Source organism: Pteropus vampyrus, unplaced genomic scaffold, assembly GCF_000151845.1.
Source record: "Pteropus vampyrus isolate Shadow unplaced genomic scaffold, Pvam_2.0 Scaffold107, whole genome shotgun sequence".
NCBI lineage: Eukaryota > Metazoa > Chordata > Mammalia > Chiroptera > Pteropodidae > Pteropus > Pteropus vampyrus.
Genome location: NW_011888888.1, coordinates 2,650,703 through 2,656,746, shown reverse-complemented (window position 1 = coordinate 2,656,746; position 6,044 = coordinate 2,650,703).

The following is a 6,044-nucleotide window of genomic DNA, read 5'->3' as shown; positions in this document are numbered from 1 at the left end:
TTGGGCTAGTATAAATTTGGAGAGATACATCTCTGATTCTGCTGTAAATTAGCACCCTCACAGGTGCCAAGTTCATAGGTGATGCCAAGTTTATTGCTCTTGGTGCCCAACAAAATCAAATGCAAAACTCTATAGGAAATAATACAGAACTTGAAAAAAATATGTGGTTTCTGAGGATTATTTTTCTCCTTTAAAGCACTTAACTCCACGGCATGCCTCAACCAAGGAAAACTCAATATATGTAAATGCCTTTTAAAGAGAGAATGTTAGTTTTTTTTAGCAATTGTATTAATTTATGAAAACACCTAATATCTTAAAAAATCATATAAAATTGACCACACTTCACTCTGTAGAGAAAAATTATTAAGGTTGTTTGACTGACTTAACTATGCAATTTATTTAGTGTTTTATGTAGTTGAACTCACTGATAATAATACATAACATTTACTGAACACCTACTATGTTCTAGTAGTTTACTAGCCTAAGCAGTTTATATATATATGTCATATGTAATCTTTATAAGTAGGTAATGTTAAGATCCCTATCATATAGTTGAGGAAACCGAGGCACACACAGAGTGATTAAATAACTGGCTCAATGTTGTACTTTAAAGGATAGAGTCAAACCTAGACAGTCTGACACCAGTCTTAGCAATTGTGTTCTGCTTCTTGTGTATCATGTTTACTGATATCCGAGCATTTCTTAACAAAAAGAAAAAAATTGTTTTTAATCTCAAATTATCCCTTTAAATGTTCTCTAGCCATGTTTATTTCCAAAGAAATAATATGAAGACTGGAGAAAAAAATTACTTGTTGTATTAAAATTTGTCATAGTCATTAGAAATATAAATCACAGAGCTCTCTCACAGACTAAAACAAATTTTAAAAATTCAAATGTTATAACTGCTCAAAGAAACAAAATCAACAATTTCTTATCTAGCTTAAAACTATTATTCTCCCTCATTTCAAAAGATGGTAATTACAGAAAGCTGAATATCAACTACACACTTAGATTATGTCAAATGAAAATATGGATAAGGCATAAAATAGGTATTCTTCTTCTTGAAATGTCTTTATTTTGGTTTCTGATTATGCTCTAATAAAACATGGTAGGGACATTTAAAACCATTGTATTCCGATATAGCCTTAGTCTTGCATATAAAAGACAATATGTTAGCTACTTCTAGGGCAATAAACATGTAAAAAGATGAAATAGGTATTATATATCATTATAATATCAAAACTTTAAGACCAGAGCTATTGAATTTATGTGAACTGGACTAAATGCGAAACTACATACATATATTTAACTTTCTTCCAATTAAATGGCTTTCAGTCCCTGTGCTCTGTACATACTTTTGAGCTGTTCTGATTTTCTTATGGGAAGAAGGAAATCATTTGCTAAATCCAATAAACACTACATTAGGAAAGATGAAAGAAATTATGTTTCCTAATTCTTCACAACAGTAAAAGTATATGTAAAATACAATTTTTATAGCTCATTGTTTATAAGACTGTATATTATCAATATCTGTTTCCTGTCTCAAAGTTTCTATAAAATTTCTGGGAAATTCAGCAGTCCTGATCAAAGGGTAAAACTTTTTCATCATCACCATTCTTAAAAAGAGATTCCTTCTTTACCAAAATATTCTTTGTTTCTGTTATTATTGGTTTACAAGGAATCTAAGCAACCTAGAATGCAAAATGCAATGCTCAAAAGATGCCAGCATTTGATAAAGTCTGTTTACTTCAGCAACAAGCAATTTAGAGAAAAATTACATTTATACATCCAGAAATTTTCATGTTTAGATTTAACAATAAAACCGTGGTGAGAAATGTCTCTTAGAAGTCAAAAATGACAATTCTACATGATCACTTCCTAATCAAGAAATAGCTTCATACCACTATAGAAGTGAAACATATGCATGGGTTATTTGACTTCTTCTTCTTAGTTGAAATTTCAATAGCCTTGGGCTTTCAAACCACGGATCTGACATATATGAGATTTGTGTGAGGGCAAATTTGCATACTTATATTTCTAAGCTGAACTTAATGGGAGGAGGGAAGTGATAGCAAGAATGGCTACACATGCACTTTTGGTTGGCATGTAAAACTGGTTCTTTTCCATCCATTATTTCAAAAGTCTGTTCTTGTGGTACATTCTGATGATGGAATATTATCAGTGCTAAAAAGAAATGAGCTATAAAGCCATTAAAAGACATTAAGTAAATGTAAATGCTTATTACTAAGTGAAAGAAGCCAATCTGAAAAGGCTCTATAGTATATGACATTCTGGAAGAAGCAAAAGTATGGAGAAAGTAAAAACATCAGTTATTGCCAGGAGTTAGAGGGAGAGACAGATGAATAGGAAGAGCACAGAGCATTTTTAGGGCAGTGAAACTACTCTCTATATTATATTGGTGGATATATGTCCTTATACATCTGTTCAAACCCATAAAATGCACATCACCAATAGTGAAGCCTAATGTAAAGCCTATGGTCTAATTAATACCTCACTAATGTAAAGCCTATGGATGTACATTAGGCTTTGAGTATTAATGATGTGTCAATGTGGGTTCATCAGTTGTAACAAATTTACTACTCTGGTGAGGGATATTAGTAATAGGGGAGGCTATGCATATGGGGCAGGGAGCATATGGGAAATCTCTGTCCCTTTCTCTTAATTTTGCTGGGAACTTAAAATTGCTCTAAAACACAAAGTATATTTTTTAAAAGTCTGTTCTGTTCTCAATGGGTACTTTCTCAATTACTTGTATAAACCCAACATATCTGATTTTAAATAAAGTTAAGCTACATACAGAAGAAAGACATATTATTTGAAATATGGTAAGGTTAGCTTCTATTTTCCTTACTAAGCAGGAAAACAATTAGGATGTAGCATGACACAATAATTTATAGTCCCAGACATGGTAGATATTTGTTCAGTGGGTTGTAAGATGAACTCTCCTAATATTCTTTGTAATAAGTTACATTGTGTCTGCCCCAGAATTCATGTGTAGAAGTCCAAACCACCAGTATCTCAGAATGTGACCTTACTTGGAAATAGGATCACCATAGATATAATTAGTTAAGATGAGGTCATTGGAATAGGGTGGGCCCCTGATCCAGTATGCCTGGTACCCCTATAAAAAAGGGAAATTGGTACTCAGACAGGTACACAGGAAGAATACTATATAAAGATTGGAGTTATGCTGTCACAGATCAAGGATCTATCAGAAAGTACCAGAGAGACCTGGAACAGATCCTTCTCCAGCACCTCCAGAGGTAACATGACTCTGCTCTAGGATTTCTAATCTCCAGAACTGTGAGACAATAAATTTCTATTGTTTAAGTGATTCCGTTCGTGATATTTTGTTATAACAGCCATACCAAACAGGTACATACCGTTTGAACCACATTCTCCTTGACTGTCCACTACCTAGCCTACTGCCTGGTACTTAGTAGGGTCTTAATAAAGCTTCAATTAATTAATCAAGTAATTAATGTTTTCCTGGTGACATAGGAAATATAATGACTGTTTCTTCGCTCGCTGACTATTAAATATTAGAGTTTCTCATACAACTGCCTTAGGTGTTCTTTTCTTTTTTTAGGGCTTGTCTTAATTTTTTCCCTGGCTTTATTGAAATGTAATAGACAATTAGTTGCTCCTATTTACATTATACAATTCAATAAGTTTTTTTTCTATTAAAGTTGGCATGCAATAATATATTAGTTTCAGTTGTATAGCATAGTGATTAGAGACATATATAACTCACAAAGTGATCACTCCATTAAATCTAGTACCCCTCCTCCCCCTTACATATTTATTACATTATTAACTATTTTCCTTATGCTACACTTTATATCTCCATGTCTATTTTGTAACTATTCATTTGTACTTCTTAATCCCTTTGCCCTTTTTTGCCGATTCCCCCAACATCCCTCCCACATAATAGCCCTCCAAATATTCTCTGTATCTATGAGTTTATTTCCATTTTTGTTCCTGTTTTGTTTGTTTTGTTCTTTAGATTCCACATGTACATGAAATCATGCAATATTTGTCTTTCTCTATCTGATTTATTTCATTCAGTGCAATAACCTCTAGGTCCATCAAGGCAATATCTTTTTCCATCCCCTTTTTAGTCTGTGTGTCTTTTAATCTGAAGTGAGTCTCTTGTAGGCAGCATATGTAAGGGTCTTGTTTTCTTATTCATTTAGCCGCTCTGTCTGGTTGGAGCACTTAATTCTTTTCCAACTGAGGTATTTGTTGATAGGAATGTAGTTATTACCATTCTTTATTCCTGTTATTGATACATGCTTTTTCTTCTTCTTAAAGAAGCCCCTCTAACATTTCCTGTAATATTGGCTTGGTGGTGATAAATTCCTTTAGCTTATTTTTGTCTGGGAAGCTCTTTATCTGTCCTTTGACACTAAATGATAGCTTTGCTGGGTAAAGTATTCTTGGTTGTAGATCCTAGATTTTCATCACATTGAATATCTTGCGCCAAGCTCTTCTGCCCTGCATAATGTCTTTTGAGAAATCAGCTGCCAGTCTTATTGGATGCTCCCTAGTGACATAGGATTGGGTGCTTTTCTCTTGCTACTTTTAAGATTCTTTGTATTTAACATTTCGCATTTTAATTATGGTGTGTCTTCTGGACCTGGGTATTCCCTCTTTGAGTTCCTCTTTTTGGGGACTCTCTGAGCTCCTCAGGTTGTATATCTATTTCCTTAACAAGGTTAGGGAAGTTTTCCATCATTATTTCTTTAAATACATCTTCACCTTCATATTTTCATTCAGGCACCCCTATGACATATATTTATACTTAACTGTGTTCCACGGGATCCTTAAATTATTATTATAGTCTTGGCTTCTTTTTACTTGCCATTCTGATCAAGTGTCCTTGGCTTCCCCATTCTCTGAATTGGTGGTTCAATCCTCCTCTTTATCCACTCTGTTGATTCCCTCTAATATACTCTTCATCTCAGATAATGTGTTCTTCGTTTCTGACTGGTTCTCTTTTATAACTTCCATTTCCACTTTTATGTTTTTTATCTTTGTTAAAGTTCTCACTGAATTCATCTAAGTTCACTGAGCATCTTTATAACCAGTGTTTTGAACTCTGCATCTGTTAGATTGCTTGACTCCATTATATCTGGATCTCTGTTCTTTCATATGGTTTCTACTTCTTTGTCTTCTCATTTTGGCTGCCTTTCTGTGTCTGTTTCTAAGTCTCCCAGTCTTATTAATGAGGCTTTGTGTAGTAGGTGTCCAGTGGCACAGTCCTGAGAGAAGTTCAGCCGCAGGTCAAGTTTAGCCCCAGCCTATGCCCCTCCAAGGCCACCTGTTAAGATTCAGCAAGCAATCCACAGATGCTATGCTTACAGTTGCCTCAAGAGGCCATGCCAGAAACTAAAGCCAGCTGCCAGCAGTGTGTCTGGATGTTGCTCAGCAAAGAGCGCCATACTCGGTGAGGACATACCAGATGTAGCTTGGGTGGGGTTGCGAGTTAGGGGAGGCAGAGTTTCAGGGAATTCTTTGGGCTGAGCGACCTCTGTTATCCAGTTTGATGACATCTCAGCAATGGTGGAGCTGCGTTGCACACTGGGGAGAGGGCTCAGGAGAGGAACAATGAATACCACCAGCACTTCTTCTAGTAGCCTTGCCTCTGGCCCTCCAACAACTCAGTGTCTCCCTGTAAGTCCCTGGTGCCCCCTGTACAGCTGACTCTGTGCTGGTGCTCAGAGTGAGCAAGTTCATTTGAGGACATGGCCCCTTTAAGAGGCATCTGCAGCTGCCAGTAGCCTCTGTCCCACTCAGCCGCTAAGTACCGGACAGCCTCCCATCCTCTCCCCCTCCCACCTTCTGCAGTTGTAGGTTGATTATTTCTCTCCCTAGTTGTAGTGTTTCTGTTCATCTAGATCCCAGGCAACTTTGCTTGCTGTTTGCTCTGTGTTTCCATCTCAACTTTGATTGGTCACAAGAGAGATGAACAAAGCCATCTATGCAATTTTGGGTGCTTTGCCTTAGGTATTCTTATTTCT